At 45.7% G+C, this 17,818-nt stretch overlaps 1 long non-coding RNA gene across 1 annotated transcript in view; it reads right to left on the bottom strand.

The window, feature by feature from the left end:
* Nucleotides 1-568: 568 nt before the first annotated feature.
* Nucleotides 569-17,818, bottom strand: part of LOC148141912 (uncharacterized) — an 86,319-nt gene continuing 69,069 nt past the window's right edge. The window contains exons 2-3 of the long non-coding RNA XR_015752384.1: nt 4,824-6,289; nt 569-842 (exon numbers count right to left, since the gene is read on the bottom strand). This is a non-coding gene — a long non-coding RNA (uncharacterized LOC148141912). The remainder of the gene's footprint in view (nt 843-4,823; nt 6,290-17,818) is intronic.

A 17,818-nucleotide genomic window follows, 5' to 3' on the forward strand; every position in this document is an offset into this window, starting at 1 on the left:
AAGAAGAGGAAGAGAAAGTGGTGCTGTATCCCAGACAACTTATTTCTGCTAGGGTTTGTTAATTCAAGTGTGGTTTCAGCAACTTCAATTGCAATTCTCCATATTCATCCCATGAGTTCTGCCTCTGTGATTGACAATCACTTTGTGGTCTTGTGCACAACGTAAACATAAAATCCAAAATAAAACAATAGAAAACTAAGTTGTGAGTGTGGTGCTGGAAAGGGCCAGCCAGTCAGGCAGCATCCGAGGAGCAGGAGAATCGACATTTCAGGCATGAGCCCTTCATCAGCACCACACTCTGGACTCTGATCTCCAGCATCATGAATGCTGCAATTTTCAGAGAAGTCTGTACATTTGTGTTCTGTTAACCATCTGCCTCTGCTTTGGGAAAACCTCCTCAACAATCCTAATTCATTGGAGATCAGTTTGTTGACTGATGAGCACAAAACTTTTTTCAAAGCATTATGCAAAAAAAAATGCTCAAATGATGCATATCGCTTCACATTGAATATAAGCATTCTGGAAGAGTTCCCACTAACTCAAGCATTTAATTATGTGTGTGCATCAATCGATTTCTGTAGTCTGATCCATGGAAACCCTCATCTAAATCCTCTGTGGTAAAATAAGATTATGCCTCACTCTCTGGTGAGTCAGAACTCCATCCCATCCCAGTCTGCCTCATGCTTAGTGTCTCATCAAGTGCATAATCCATCTCTGCACTATCGTCTAAAATACATGTCAATATCTGAACTGATGGGTACAAGTATAAAGTCAAGTGATAGTGCGTTATCTTCATCACTACCTCCCTCCATTGCCTGGCCTGGTTCGAAGTCTTCACATTTCTGAAAAAAGAAGACAAGGATAAGGTTATAGTTGAAACAGGTGGTGCTAAAAAAGCACATCAGGTCAGGCAGCATCCGAGGAACAGGAGAGTCAACGTTTAGGGCATAAGCCCTTCATCTGGATTGTGGAGGGAGAAGGTGGAGAGAGAGAAATAGGAGGGAGGGGCTGGGACTGGGGGGTAAGGTAGTTGGGAAGGTGATAGGCGAATGTCGGTGGGGAGGGTGGAGCAGATAGGTGGGAAGGAAGACAGATAGATAGGTCAGTTGAAGAGGGCGGTGCCAAGTTAGAGGGTTGGAACTGGTATGAGGTGGTGTGGGGGGGGGGGAGGGCAGATTTGAAAACTGGTGAAGTCATGTTGATGTCGTGTGGTTGAAGGGTCGCAAGGTGGATGATGAGGCGTTTTTCCTCCAGTTGGCGGGTGGATTTGATTTGGCGGCGGAGGCAGCCCAGAATTTGCATGTCTTTGAGTGAGTGCGAGGAGTTGAAATGATTGGCCATGGGGGTGGTGGAGTTATCTCCCAGAGATGTTCCCTGAAATGCTCCATGAATTGGCGTCCTGTCTCCCTGATGTAGAGGAGACCATATCAAGAGCAACAGACACAGTAACTGAGGTGTTTGAATATGCAGGAAAAGGTTTGGGCACAGGTTTTACACCTCCCGCTGCAGCAAGGGAGGTGCTGGGTATGGAGGGTGTGTTGGTAGGGGGGAGGACCTAACAAGGGAATCGTGGAGGGATTGGTCTCTGCGGAATGCAGATAGGGGTAGGTAGGGAAATATATCCTTGGTTGTGGGGTCTGTCTGTAGGTGGCAGAAATGGCAGAGGATAATGCGCTGTAGTCAGAGATTAGTGGAGTGAAATGAGAGGACTGGGGCAGGGGGGTTCTATGCTTGTTGCGGTTAGAGGGGTACGGTTCTCTTAAGTTCCTTTTAAGTCTTTCTCCTCTCACCTTAACCTTTGCCCTGTGATTCTGCAATCCCCCATCCAGGGGAAAAGATCATGATTTCATAAACCTCTATACGGTCACCCCTCAGTTTCGCGCTCCAGGGAAAACAGCCCCTGCCTATTCAGCTTCTCCCTATAGCTCAAACCTTCCAATCCTGGCAACACCTCTGTAAATCTTTTCTCAACCTTTTCAAGGTTCACAACATCCTTTCTATAGCAGGGAGACTGAGACTGCATGCAGTATTTCAAAAGTGGTCTAACTAATGTCCTGTACAGCTTGATTCCTTGTTTTTATCTTCACCAGGTTGTTACCAGATGGATGCCTGGTTCTGCTCCTAACATGCATCTCTGCACTGCTCATTGAACCAGGATAGGACTGTGGGTTTGTTGATAATGGTGGAATTGGTATCTGCTGATCCATTAGGTTATTTTAGGTCGACCGTTATGCAATGAAAAAGGATTAATTAATTATTGTCTAGATTAGAGTGGTGCTGGAAAAGCACAGCAGGTCAGCCAGCATCCGAGGAGCAGGAACATCGACATTTCGGGCAAAAGCCCTTCATCAGGAATACAGCCCTTCATCAGGAATAATTAATTATAGTTCAAGCTTAAACTAAGGTTGTAGACTTACAGAACAGTAGTAGTTCATTTGACTCAACATGTCTCTGCTAATCAAGAAAGATCTACCCTAATCCCATTATCCAGTTTTTGGCCCAAAGCCCTGGTGGCATTGACAATGCAAGAAAATCTTTAAATACTGCTTAAGTGCTACAAGAGTTTCTGACTCAGCCACCCTTTCAGATAATGACTTCCAGACTCCCACCTCTCACCAGTGAAAAAGGTCCTCCTAACGCTCTTCTTAGCCTTCTACCTCTAACCTTAACTCTATGATGGCTGTTTACTTGACTAATGGAAAATGTTTCTTATTATCCACTCTTTCTATGCCCCTCATAGTCCTACACATCTCAATCTGGTCCCCTCTCAACCTTCGCTTCTCTAAGGAAAACAACACCAACTCCCCAATCTTTCTCCATGGGTAAAGGGGAGGCAATGACCTGGTGGTATTATTGCTAGACTTTTAATCCAGAAACTTAGCTAATGTTTTGGGGACCCATGTTCAAATCCTACCATGGCAGATGGTGGAATTTGAATTCAGTAAAAAGAAGCTGGAATTAAGTGTCTAATAATAACCATGAAGCAATTGCCAGGAAAAACTGATCTGGTTCACTAATGCCCTTATGGGTGGGAAATCTGTCATCCTTACCGGGCCTGACTTACATGTGACTCCTGACACACAGCAATGTAGTTGACTCTTAATTGCCCTCTGGGGGAAATAAAAGTTGGCCAAGCCAGCAATGCCCTAATCCCATGAGTGAAAACTAAAACAAATCCTCAAGCCCAGGCACCATCCAGGTAAATCTCACCAAACCATCTCTTGTGCAATCATATCCTTCCTGTAAAGTGTTGACCAGAACTACACATGTATTCAACTTGTGGTCTAACTAGCATTTTATATAGTTCCGGCATTATGTCTTTGCTCTTATATTCTATGCCTCAGCTAATAAAAGCTAGCATCCCATCTGCCCACCGGCTTGCCTTGTTAACTCCAGGGATCTGTGGATGTCCACATCAAGGTCCCTTAGTTCTTCAGTAGTTCCCAAGAATCCTATCATTCAGAATAAAATCCACTGCAGTGATAGTTTTCCCAAGTACATTACCTCACACTTTTCTGGGTTAAATTCCACTTTCCTGTGCTCTGCTCTGCTCTGTCCAGCTGTCCAGTCCATTGATGGCTTCCTGCAATTTATGGCTCTCCTCCTCATTATTTACCATCCTACAAAGCTTCGTGCCATCTGCAAACTGCTTAATGACATATCCTACATTTAAGTCCAAATCACTAATGTACACTACAACAGCAGGGCTCCAGCACTGAGCCTTGTGCAACCCCACTAAAAATAGGCTTCCAGTCACAGAAATATTCCTCTACCATCACCCTCTGCTTTCTGCCGCTCAGCAAATTTTGGATCCAAAGTGTCACTTTAATTACAATCCCATGGGCTCTTACTTTGATCAGTGTGCCATTATGTTCCTCATCAAAAGTTCATGTAGACCATATCAAATGCATTATCTTTATCAAAATTTCTGGTTGCCTCCTCAAAAGAAAATTGATCAAATTTGTCAAACAATGTTCCTCTAACAAATTCATGCTGACTATCCCTGATAAATCCATGCAGATATTCCATCTCTTAGCATTCCTTCTTGTAACTTTCCCATCATTGAGTGACTGACTGGCTTGAAATTTCCTGGACTATTCCTTCCACTTTTTTCATTAATGGAATTCAGTCCTCTGGCTCTTCACCTCTGGCCAGAGACGATTTGAAATTACTGGCTTTCTCATCCCTTGTCTCCTTCAACAGCCTGGAATACACCTCACCTGACCTATAGATTTATCTAATTTAAAGGCTGCTTCATATTGTTACATCCTTCCTCTCTAGGTTAATTTCTCTTAATAATTCACAGTCCTCCACCTTGATATCCAGACCTTTCTTGTCCCTTTCCATTATGGAGGTTGATGCAAAGTATTAATTGAGATTGTGTCCATGTCTTCCAAATCCATAGAGAATCTCCACAGTCCCTAACGAGCCACACTTCAATTTAAGAAGTTTGTTTCTCCCTAGTCTGCACACTAAAACTATCACAGAGCTATGATTCATATTTCCCTTTGCCTTTCTATGCTCTCAGCTCATCTGTCTTGCTCCTCAGGCTCCTTCGCAATAAAGTATATTCCACATAGCCTTGCTAACTCATTTCTTTCTTACATAGAATGTGTTTCCTTTGCCCTTCTAACTCACTTGTTTGTGTTTTAATTTCTAATTTCATCTCAGCTCTCTGTCCTCTGGACGAATTGTCAGGATCCCAGTCCGCTGTCAATCTAGATTAGATTAATTGATTGACTTGATTTATTGTTACGTGTACCTAAGTACAGTGAAAAGCTTTGTTTGCAAGCAGCATATTTGGTCATACTTGAATTCCTTACATTTGAGTGGGTTTCCTGATCTGAAGGCCCCATGCCTGGTTTTTAGCAGGTTCTGAATGTCCTGATTCATCCAGGGTTTCCTGTTGGGGAACACCCGGATTAACTTCCTCGGTATGTAGTCCTCCACACACTTGCTGATAAAGTCTGTGACAGTGGTGGCGTACTCGTCCAAGGTACCTGCGGACTGTTTGAACATGACCTAATCAGCCGATTCCAGACAGCATCGGAGTTGATCCTCTGCCTCCTCTGACCAGCACTGGACCTGTATCTGCGAGGGGGGTCTCCTGCTTGAGATTTTGCTTGTAAACCAGGAGAAGAAACACAGCATTGTGGTTTGAGTTCCCGAAATGAGGGCGGGGGATGGAGCGGTAGGCATTGTTCATGCCAGTGTAACAGTGGTCTAAAATGTTCAGGCCTCTGGTGGGGGAGGTAATGTTCTGGTGGTACTTGGGCAATACCTACCTTAGATTGGCTTGATTAAAGTCAGAGTTCCAATAAACAGAGCCTCGGGATGTTCTGTCTCCAGGGTGTTAGTGGTGGAGTACAGCACATCCAGAGCTTCCTCAACTTTGCTTGTGGCGGTATGTACACAGCAGTTAGTATAGCAGCGGTAAATTCCCATGGTAGATAGAAGGAGTGGCATTTGGTGGTGAGGAATTCATGATTTGTCCATGCACCACAAGTTGTTGATTAAAAAGCAAACCCCTCCATCCTTTGTCTTAACTGAGCTTGATGTATGGTCCATACGATGGATAGAAAAACTATCAGCCTGAAGTGCGCAGTTGGGAATGGATGGGTTGAGCCAGGTTTCTGTGAAGCAGAGTGCGCAGCAGTCCCACAGATTACACTGGAAACTGAGCCGTGATTTGAATTTGTCCATCCTGTTCTCCAGAGATTGTATATTTGATAGGAGTAAGCTAGGAAGGGGGGCATTGCAACCATGTAGTCTCAGTCTTACTAGCAGGCCAGCATGCTTACCGCGCTTCCTCACAGGTTTCTTACATTTGAGTGGTCTGGTGATCTGGTGGAGTGTATTCTGACTGCTTCCAGTAAAGTGATCCTTCCTACAACCCTGTGGAGCAGGTAGGTTGCAGTTCAGTGCATCTTTGCACAGGGTCTGCTTAGGATCCAGTGGAGAAGTTCCTGGTTTCAGTTGCTGCTGATTTGCGGCTCCAGGACCAGCCACGTTTATTTTGCAGAAATGTTTGGGGGGCTCTCCAGGTACATTCTGATCAATTTCATATTAGGCAGGCATCTTATTGAGGCGGGAGTGTTTCCTGTCAGTTCTCCTTCCTGGGACAGGTCTCTCAGGTCCCTCCATTTGGCAGGCTCCAAGCCTGGGCCTCGCATAGGTTGCCTCTGGCTGGCCTGTCCTTCTTCCAGGGTGGTTGGATGGGGCATGGGTACTATGTAGTCAGCTGCCTTCATCCAGTAAGCTGGCTTTGAGGATAGGAGGAGCTTCAAACCTGTGAGTGTAGATAAAACATAGTTATTAGTAATTTGTAAAAGTATGTGATTAAGTTTAAAGAGTGTAGAATGATTGTAGGAAATAGGAAACTTAGATCTGCACGCAGGAGTTCACAAACAGTCAACTAAATCCGGCACCATCTTGCAGGGAAATGCAGTGCAGGGATTTTGCAGTGCAAGATAGCAGACGATGACACAGCCCTCCCAGATTGTCTCAACGCCTTCTATGTTCACTTTGAGCAGAGTTTCAGTGGAGAGGTAACACCTATTCTGACAAGTCGGAAAAATGTCTGGCTGTAACAGCTACTCCTTTTTTCAGTTATTTTAGGTGTTGGAGGGGATTTCTTTGAATTCCAGAAGTAGCAGTTACTGATTTATATGCTGTTGCATTGTTTTGGAATTTTGGATAAAAGAAAAGTCAAAACACAGCACTTTTAAAAGGGAGAGGAACAGATAAAGGAAGCACATGGTAAGGTCAGTGCAGGAGAGACAGAGACAGAGAGACAGAGAGACAGAGAGAGAGAAAGAGAAAGAAACCTACACTGACAAAGCAGTGAACCTGTATAGTTACTGCCTTTGCTATTTGAATTCATGTATTGCTGGACATCAGAGTACGTCTGGGAAAGTTAACAAACAGTGAAATTCAAAACTGATCTTGGAGGAACCTGTTTGTGAGAGGTCACAGCACAGAAACAGATAAGTGGATATTTTAAGCGTGGCCTTACAGTAAGTCTGCAGTAGTGAAGTAGAGTGGGTTATTTCTTGATTATATGTTTTATTGAGATATGTCTCTTGATTAAACTTAAAATATAAGCCATAAGTATTAATTTAACCTGGAACAGTGTTTTGTCGAGGAATAAGACAGTGCTATTTTCTGGGTCTGTAGATTTAAAGAAGCAAAAATGGCCTTTAGTAGAGTGATATGCTCCTCTTGTCAGATGTGGGAGCTTAGGGGGAGTTTATGGGTTATATCTGCAAAACAAAATGCTGTTGGTTGTGAATCCTATCAGATCAAATGGATCAGTTGGAGAGACAGTAAGAGGCAATGAGGAATTTACAAGAGCAAGGGGATATAATGGATGGCATTTATAAGAAGGGTGAAAAGTTGCAGATACAGTCACATAGATGGGTTAACTCCAGGAAAAGTAAGAGGGGGAGGAAATTAGCGCAGGAGTCTTCTATGGCTATCCCTATTTCAAACAATAATGCTGTTTTGGAAAATGTAGGGGGTGATGGGTTCTCAGGAGAATGTAGCATGAACAGCCAAGTATCTGTTATTGAGACTGGCTCTAATGCAATGAGCAGTACGTCGGGTTCCAAAAGATCGATTGTGTTAGGGGACTCTCTAGTCCAAGGTATAGACAGATGTTTCTGTGGCCTGCAGCAAAACTCAGAATGGTGTGTTGCTTCCCTGGTGCTAGGGTCAAGGATGTCTCAGAGAGGGAGCAGAATGTTCTTAAGGGGGAGAGGGAACCAGCCGGAGGTCATTGTACACATTGGAACCAACTACATAGGAAGGGAAAAGGTTGAGATTCTGAAGGGAGATTACAGAGAGTTAGGCAGGAATTTAAAAATGAGGTCCTCGAGAGTTGTAATATGTGGATTACTCCCACTGCTAAGGGCTTGTGAGAGCAGGAATAGGAGGATAAAGCAGATGAATGCATGGCTGAGGAGCTGGTGTATGGGAGAAGTATTTACATTTTTGGATCATTGGAATCTCTTCTGGGGTAGAAGTGACCTGTACAAGAAGGATGGATTGCACCTAAATTGGAAGGGACTAACATACTGGCAGGGAGATTTGCTAGAGCTGCTCAGGAGGATTTAAAATAGCAAGGTATTTGGGGGGGTTGGACCCAGGGAGATAGTGAGGAAAGAGATCAATCTGAGACTGGTACAGTTGAGAACAAAGGCCAGTCAAACAGTCAGGGCAGGCAGGGACAAAGCAAAGAACAAGGTAGGACTGATAAATTAAACTGTATTTATTTCAATGCAAGAGGCCTAACAGGGAAGGCAGATGAACTCAGGGCATAGTTAGGAACATGGGACTGGGATATCATAGCAATCACAAAAACATGGCTCAGGAATGTGCAGGATGGGCAGCTTAATGTTCCAGGATACAAATGCTACAGGAAGGACAGAAAGGGAGGCAAGAGAGGAAGGGGAGTGGCATTTTTGATAAGGGATAGCACTATAGCTGTAATGAGGAAGGATTCCCGGAAATATATCCAAGGAAGTTATGTGGGTGGAACTAAGAAATAAGAAAGGGATGATCCTTATTGGGATTGTATTACACACCCCTAATACTCAGAGGGAAATTGCGAAAGGAACTTGTAAGGAGATCACAGTTATCTGTAAAAATAATAGGGTGGTTATGGTATGGGATTTTAACTTTCCAAACATAGACTGGGACTGCCATAGTGTTAAGGGTTTAGATGGAGAGGAATTTGTTAAATGTATGCAAGAAAAGTTTCTGTTTCAGTATGTGGATGTATCTACTAGAGAAGGCGCAAACCTTGACCTGCTCTTGGGAAATCAGGCAGGGCAGGTGACTGAGGTGTCAGTGGGGGAGCAGTTTGGGGCCAGCGACCATAATTCTATTAGTTTTAAAATAGTGATGGAAAAGGATAGACCAAATCCAAAAGTTGAAATTCCAAATTGGAGAAAGGCCAATTATGATGGTATTAGACAAGAACTTTCCAAAGCTGATTGGGGGCGGATGTTCGCAGGTAAAGGGACGGCTGGAAAATGGAAATATGAGATGTGAGATAACGAAAGTCCAGAGAAATTATATTCCTGTTATGGTGAAAGGAAAGGCTGGTTGGTATAGAGAATGCTGGATAACTAAAGAAATTGAGGGTTTGGTTAAGAAAATGAAGGAAGCCTATGTCAGGTATAGACAGGATAGATGGAGTGAATCCTTAGAAGAGTATAAAGGCAGTATGGGTTTCCTCAAGAGAGAAATCGGGAGGGCAAAAAGGGGACATGAGATAGCTTTGGCAAATAGAGTCAAGGAGAATCCAAATGGTTTTTATAAATACATTCAAAACAAAAGGGTAACTGGGAGAGAATAGGGCTCCTCAAAGATCAGCAAGGTAGCCTTTGTCTGGAGCCGCGGGAGATTGGGGAGATACTAAACAAGTATTTTGCATCAGTATTTACTGTGGAAAAGGACATGGAAGATATAGAATGTAGGGAAATAGATGGTGACACTTTCAAAAATGTCCATATTACAGAGGAGGAAGTACTGGATGTCTTGAAACATATAAAAGTGAATAAGTCCCCAGGATCTGATCAGGTGTACCCTAGAACTCTGTGGGATGCTAGGGAAGCGATGCTGTGCCCCTTGCTGAGATATGTGTATCTTAGATAGTCACAGGTGAGGCACCGGAAGACTGGAGGTTGGCTCACGTAGTGCCACTGTTTAAGAAAGTTGATAAAGACAAGCCAGGGAACTATAGACCGGTGAGCCTGATGTCGGTGGTGGGCAAGTTGTTGGAGGGAATCCTGAGGGACAAGATGTACATATATTTGGAAAAGCAAGAACTGATTAGGGATAATCAACACGGCTTTGTGCATGGGAAATCCTGTCTCACAAACTTGATTGAGTTTTTTGAAGAAGTAACAAAGAGGATTGAGGAGGGCAGAGCAGTAGATGTGATCGATATGGACTTCAGTGAAGCATTTGACAAGGTTCCCCATGGGAGACTGGTTAGCATGGTTAGGTCTCATGGAATACAGGGAGAATTAGTCAATTGGATACAGAACTGGCTCAAAGATAGAAGACAGAGGGTGTTGGTGGAACATTTTTTTCCAGACTGGAGGCCTGTGACCAGTGGAGTGCCACAATAATCGGTGCTGGGTCCACTACTTTTCATCATTTATGTAAATGATTTGGATGTGAACATAAGAGGTATAGTTAGTAAGTTTGCAGATGACACCAAAATTGGAGGTGTAGTGGACAGCGAAGGTGGTTACCTCAGATTACAATGGGATCATGATCAGATGGGCCAATGGCTGAGAAGTGGCAGATGGAGTTTAATTCAGATAAATGTGAGGTACTGCATTTTGGGAAAGCAAATCTTAGCAGGACTTATACACTTAATTGTAAAATCCTAGGGAGTGTTGCTGAACAAAGAGACCTTGGAGTGCAGGTTCATGGCTCCTTGAAAATAGAGTCACAGGTAGATAGGAAGAAGGCGTTTGGTATAACTTTCCTTTATTGGTTAGAGTATTGAGTGCAGGAGTTGGGAGGTCATGTTGCGACTGTCCAGGACATTGGTTAAGCCACTGTCGGAATATTGCTTGCAATTCTGGTCTCCTTCCTATCGGAAAGATAGGGCTCACAAAATTTGAAAGGGCTCACAAAGGATTTACAAGGATGTTGCTAGGATTGGAGGATTTGAGCTATAGGGAGAGGTTGAATAGGCTAGGGCTGTTTTCCCTGGAGAATCAGAGGCTGAGGGGTGACATTATAGAGGTTTATAAAATCATGAGGGGCATGGATAGGATAAATATACAAAGTCTTTTCCCTGGGGTGGGCAAGTCCAGAATCATCGATTTAGGTGAGAGGGAAAAGATACAAAAGAGACCTAAGGGGCAACTTTTTCACGCAGAGGGTGGTACGCGTATGGAATTAGCTGTCAGAGGAAGTGGTGGAGGCTAGTACAATTGCAACATTTAAAAGGCATCTGGATGGGTATATGAATAGAAAGGGTTTGGAGGGATAGCAACCAAGTGCTGGCAGATGGGACTAGATTAGAACATAGAACATAGAACATAGAACAATACAGCGCAGTACAGGCCCTTTGGCCCTCGATGTTGCGCCGATCCAAGCCCACCTAACCTATACTAACCCACTATCCTCCATATACCTATCCAATGCCCGCTTAAATGCCCATAAAGAGGGAGAGTCCACCACTGCTACTGGCAGGGCATTCCATGAACTTACAACTCGCTGAGTGAAGAACCTACCCCTAACTTCAGTCCTATATCTACCTCCCCTTAATTTAAAGCTATGCCCCCTTGTAATACCCGACTCCATACGCGGGAAAAGGTTCACACTGTCAACCCTATCTAACCCCCTAATCATCTTGTACACCTCAATCAAGTCACCCCTAAACCTTCTTTTCTCTAATGAAAACAGCCCTAAGTGTCTCAGTCTTTCCTCATACGATCTTCCTTCCATACCAGGCAACATCCTGGCAAACCTCCTCTGCACCCGTTCCAGTGCCTCCACATCCTTCCTATAGTATGGCGACCAAAACTGCACACAATATTCCAGATGCGGCCGCACCAGAGTCTTATACAACTGCATCATGACCTCAGGACTCCAGAACTCAATTCCTCTACCAATAAAAGCCAGTACGCCATATGCCTTCCTCACCGCACTATTTACCTGGGTGGCAACTTTCAGAGATCTGTGTACATGGACACCAAGATCCCTCTGCTCATCCACACTACCAAGTATCCGACCATTAGCCCAGTACCCCATCTTTTTGTTACTTTTCCCAAAGTGAATCACCTCACACTTAGCTACATTGAATTCCATTTGCCACCTTTCTGCCCAGCTCTGCAGCTTCTCTATATCCTGCTGTAACCTGCCACATCCTTCCTCACTGTCAACAACTCCTCCGACTTTCGTATCATCCGCAAACTTGCTCACCCAACCTTCTAACCCCTCTTCCAGGTCATTTATAAAAATGACAAACAGCAATGGTCCCAAAACAGATCCTTGCGGAACACCGCTAGTGACGGCACTCCATGAAGAAACTTTGCCATCAACTACTACCCTCTGTCTTCTTCCATCCAGCCAATTCCTAATCCAAACCTCCAACTCACCCTCAATGCCATATCTCCGTATTTTCAGCAGTAGCCTACCATGGGGAACCTTATCAAACGCCTTACTAAAATCCATATATACCACATCTACCGCTTTCCCCTCATCAACCTCCTTCGTCACCTTTTCAAAGAATTCAATAAGGTTTGTGAGGCACGACCTGCCCTTCACAAAACCATGCTAACTATCCTTGATCACATTATTCCTATCCAGATGTGCATAAATCCTATCCCTTACAATTCTCTCTAAGACTTTGCCCACAACAGAAGTGAGACTCACCGGCCTATAGTTACTAGGGTTATCCCTACTCCCCTTTTTGAACAAGGGAACCACATTTGCTATCCTCCAGTCTTCTGGCACTACTCCTGTAGACAAAGAGGACATAAAAATCAAGGCCAATGGCTCTGCAATCTCCTCCCTTGCTTCCCAGAGAATCCTAGGATAAATGCCATCAGGCCCAAGGGACTTATCTATTTTCACCTTTTCCAGGATTTCCAACACCTCTTCTCTACATACCTCAAAGCCATCCATTCTACTTATTTGTGACACAGTATTCACATCGACGACAATGCCCTGTTCCTGAGTAAATACTGAAGAAAAGTATTCATTCAGTGTCTCCCCAATCTCTTCCGCCTCCACACGCAACTTCCCACTACTATCCTTGACTGGACCTATTCCTACCCTAGTCATTCTTTTATTCCTAACATACCTATAGAAAGCCTTAGGGTTTTCCCTAATCCTACCGACTAAGGACCTTTCATGTCCCCTCCTTGCTGCTCTTAGCTCTCTCTTCAGGTCCTTCCTGGCTACCCTATACCTCTCAATCGCCACAATTGAACCTTCACGTCTCATCTTGAGATAGGCCGCCCTCTTCCATTTAACAAGGGATTCCAATTCCTTATTAAACCACGGCTCCCTAACACGACCCTTTCCTCCCTGCCTGACAGGTACATAATTATCAAGGACACTCAATAGTTGCTCCTTGAACAAGCTCCACATATCATTTACACTCTTGCCTTGGAGTCTACTTTTCCAAGCCACACATCCTAAGTCATGCCTCACTGCATCATAATTTCCCTGACCCCAGCTATAACTCTTGCCCTGTAGTACACACTTATTCCTCGCCATCACGAGAGTAAAAATCACCGAATTATGGTCACTATCCCCAAAGTGCTCACCTACCTCTAATTCTAACACCTGGCCTGGTTCGTTACCCAGAACCAAATCCAGTATGGCCTCACCTCTTGTTGGCCTGTCTACATATTGTGTCAGGAAACTCTCCTGCACACATTGAACAAACACTGACCCATCTAACGAACTTGAGCTATAGCTTTCCCAATCAATATCAGGAAAGTTAAAGTCCCCCATAACAACCACCCTATTACTGTCACTCATCTCCTGAATCACCTTCCCTATCCTTTCTTCAATGATTCTAGGACTATTAGGAGGCCTGTAAAAGACTCCTAACAGGGTGACCTCACCTTTCCTATTCCTAACCTCAGCCCAAACTACCTCAGATGGCAAGTCCTCATCCATCGTCCTTTCCACCACTGTAATACTATCTTTGACAAGCAATGCCACACCTCCCCCTCTTTTACCCCCACCTCTGACCCTACTAAAACATTTAAATCCTGGAACCTGCAACAGCCAATCCTGTCCCTGTTCTAGCCATGTCTCCGTAATAGCCACAACATCGAAGTCCCAGGTACCAACCCACGCTGCAAGTTCACCTACCTTATTTCGTATACTTCTTGCATTGAAGTATACACACTTCAAGCCACTTTCCTGTTTACAGGCACCCTCCTTGGAAATTGAGGCCATGTTCCTAACCTCCCTACACTCCAGGCCCTGCACCCTGAAGCTACAATCTGGGTTCCCATGCCCCTGCAGAGTTAGTTTAAACCCCCCCCAAGAGCACTAGCAAACCTCCCCCCAAGGATACTGGTGCCCCTCAGGTTCAGGTGTAGACCATCCTGTTTATAGAGGTCCCACCGTCCCCAGAAAGAACCCCAGTTATCCAAAAACCGGAATCCCTCCCTCCTGCACCATCCCTGTAGCCACGCATTTAAGTGTTCTCTTTCCCTATTCCTCGAATCTCTATCACTTGGCACGGGTAACAAACCAGAGACAACAACTCTGTTCGTTCTAACTCTGAGCTTCCAACCTAGCTCCCTGAAAGCCTGTCTAACATCCTCGGCACTCCTCCTACCTATGTCGTTGGTGCCAATATGGACCACGACTTCGGGCTGCTCCCCCTCCCCCTCCAGGACCCGGAAAACACGATCAGAGACATCACGTACCCTTGCACCTGGGAGGCAACATACCAAACGTGAGTCTCTCTCGTTCCCACAAAACCGCCTATCTGTGCCCCGAACTATCGAGTCCCCAATTACTACTGCTCTGCTCTTCTTCACCCTTCCCTTCTGAGTAACGGGGACAGGCTCCGTGCCAGAGACCTGAGCCCCGTTACTTACCCCTGGTAAGTCATCCCCCCCACAAGTATCCAAAACGGTATACTTGTTCTTGAGGGGAACGGCCGCAGGGGGTCCCTGCACTGGCTGCTTCCTCCCAGTCCCCCTCACTGTCACCCATCTATCTGCCATCTTTGGAGTTACTACTTCCCTATAACTCTGATCTATGACCCCCTCTGCCTCCCGAATGATCCGAAGTTCATCCAACTCCAGCTCCAGTTCCCTAACACGGTCTTGGAGGAGCTGGAGATGGGTGCACTTCCTGCAAGTGTAATCGGCAGGGATGTCGATGGCATCCCTCACCTCATACATGTTGCAGGAGGAACATTGCACTGCCTTCACTGCCATCCCTCTAAAGCTAACTTTTATTTTTAAAAAAACTGGGTCTAAAGAATACAACAAGCAAAATTCAGCACTTACCTACTTACCACAACAGATGTTATTATTAGGTTAGAGGAGGAGGGCGGGTGGGAGGCACTACCCGTGTAGTGCCTCGGGTTCCTCTCCTTCGCGCTTTTAAAGGGGGAAAAAAACCTACCCAGGTAAGCTTACACTAACTGCTTCCGATTGGGTTGGGACATCTGGTCAGTATGGATGAGTTGGACAGAAGGGTCTGTTTCTGTGCTGTACATCTCTATCACTGTATGACTATGACTCCGTGTCCTGATGAACCTATCCCAACAGTCACTGCATCAGTGGTCAGATCAGTTTTCCTTCGTGTGAGTCCAAGGAAAGTGATGGGACGAGACTGAGTACCATGCTGTGCACTCAGACCATGCACGGATCAATTGGCAGAGGTCTTCTTCGACATCTTCAACCTCTCCCTGCAGCAGGCCGCTTTCCCTGTATGTTTCAAAAGGGCCAACATCTGGGGCGGCACGGTGGCTCAGTGGTTAGCACTGCTGCCTCACGACACCAGGGTCGCAGGTTCGATTCCAGCCTGGAGCAATTGTCTGTGTGGAGTTTGCACATTCTCCCAGTGTCTGTGTGGGTTTCCTCCCACAGTCCAAAGATGTGCAGGTCAGGTGAATTGGCCATGCTAAATTGCCCGTAGTGTTAGGTGCATTAGTCAGAGGGAAATGGGACTGGGTGGGTAACTTTTCAGAGGGTCGGTGTGGACTTGTTGGGCCAAAAGGCCTGTTTCTACACTGTAGGGAATCTAATAAAACAAAAAACATCTCTGTGCCTAAGAAGCGTCATGCAGCATGTCTCATTAACTTCGGTGGTCATGAAGTGCTTTGAAAGGCTAGTCATGGCATTAATCAATTCCAGCCTCCCCACTACTCTTGACTCACTCTAATTTTCCTATCGGACCAACAGATCCACATCAGATGCCAAGTCACTTGCCTTTCACTCCTCTCCAGAACATCATGACACCAAGAACAGCTAAGTAAGAATCCTACTCTTAGACTAGAATTCAGCCTTCAACACTATTATCCCCTCGAGACTGATTACTAAACTTACTGATCTCGGAGTAAGCCCCACTCTCTGCAACTGGATCTTCAGTTTCCGGACCCACAGGCCACAAGCAGTGAAGATTGGAGACAATATTTCATCCTCACTAACACTCAACACTGGAGCCCCTCAGGGGTGCGTACTCAGCCCCCTACTGTACTCAATGTATACCCATAACTGTGTCGCCAAATACCAGACTAATGCCATTTACAAGTTCGCTGATGACACTACCATAGTTGGTCGAATCTCAGATGGCGACAAAACAGACCACAGACGGGAGGTGGAGGACATGGAAAAATGGTGCATTGACAGTAACCTAGCTCTCAATGCCGGCAAAACCAAGGAACTTATTATTGACTTTTGACAGGATGTTTCTCATGCCCCCCTACACATTAACAGCACAAAGGTGGAACAAGAGACTATCAAGCTCCTGGAAGTTGTCATCCACAACATGCTTTCTTGGATTCTTCATGTGGACACATTGTTACAAAGGCCCAACAGTATCTCTTCTTCCCTCTTACCCTCCGCCCCCACTCCAACCTCTCACCCTCACAACGCGCAGCCCTCCAATCCCTCTGCTCCAATCCCGACCTCACCATCAAGCCAGCAGATAAAGGGGGCGCAGTGGTAGTCTGACGCACTGACCTCTACACCGCTGAAGCCAAACGCCAACTCGAGGACACCTCTTCCTACCGCCTCCTCGACCATGACCCCACCCCCCATCACCAAACCATCATCTCCTAGACCATACAGAACCTCATCACCTCGGGAGATCTCCTACCCACAGCTTCCACCCTCATAGTCCGGGAACCCCGCACTGCCCGATTCTACCTCCTTCCCAAGATCCACAAGCCTGACCACCCTGGCCAACCCATTGTCTCAGCATGCTCCCGCCCCACTGAACTCGACACTGTCCTATCCCCCCTAATCTAGGAACTCCCCACATACGTTCGAGACACCACCCACGCCCTCCATCTCCTCCAAGACTTCCGTTTCCCTAGCCCCCAATGTCTCATCTTCACCATGGATATCCAATCCCTCTACACCTCCATCCGCCATGACCAGAGCCTCCAAGCCCTCTGTTTTTGCCTCTCCCGACGTCCCCAATAGTACCCTTCCACCGACACTCTCATTTGTTTGGCCGAACTGGTCTTCACCCTTAACAATTTCTCCTTCGAATCCTCCCACTTCCTCCAGACCAAAGGGGTAGCCATGGGCACACGTATGGGCCCCAACTATGTCTGTCTCTTTGTTGGCTACATAGAACAGTCGATCTTCCGTAATTACCACTCCCCACCTCTTCCTCTGCTACATTGATGACTGCATTGGCGCCACCTCGTGCTCCCACGAGGAGGTTGAGCAATTCATCAACTTCACCAACACATTCCACCCTGACCTTAAATTTACCTGGAACATCTCTGACACCTCCCTCCCCTTCCTGGACCTCTCCATCTCCATTAATAACGACCGACTTGACACTGACATTTGTTTTACAAACCCACCGACTCACACAGCTACCTGGATTACACCTCTTCCCACCCTACCTCTTGCAAAAATGCCACCTCGTATTCGCAATTCCTCCTCCTCCGCCGGATCTGCTCCCAGAAGGACCAGTTCCATCACAGAACACACCAGATGGCCTCGTTCTTTAGAGACCACAATTTCCCTTCCCACGTGGTTAAAGATGTCCTCCAACGCATCTCGTCCACATCCTGCACCTCCGCCCTCAGACCTCACCCCTCCAACCGTAACAAGGACAGAACGCC

Source organism: Chiloscyllium plagiosum, unplaced genomic scaffold, assembly GCF_037043375.1.
Source record: "Chiloscyllium plagiosum isolate Xiang-an unplaced genomic scaffold, Cpla_swu_hap1 HiC_scaffold_31, whole genome shotgun sequence".
Classification (NCBI taxonomy): Eukaryota; Metazoa; Chordata; class Chondrichthyes; order Orectolobiformes; family Hemiscylliidae; genus Chiloscyllium; species Chiloscyllium plagiosum.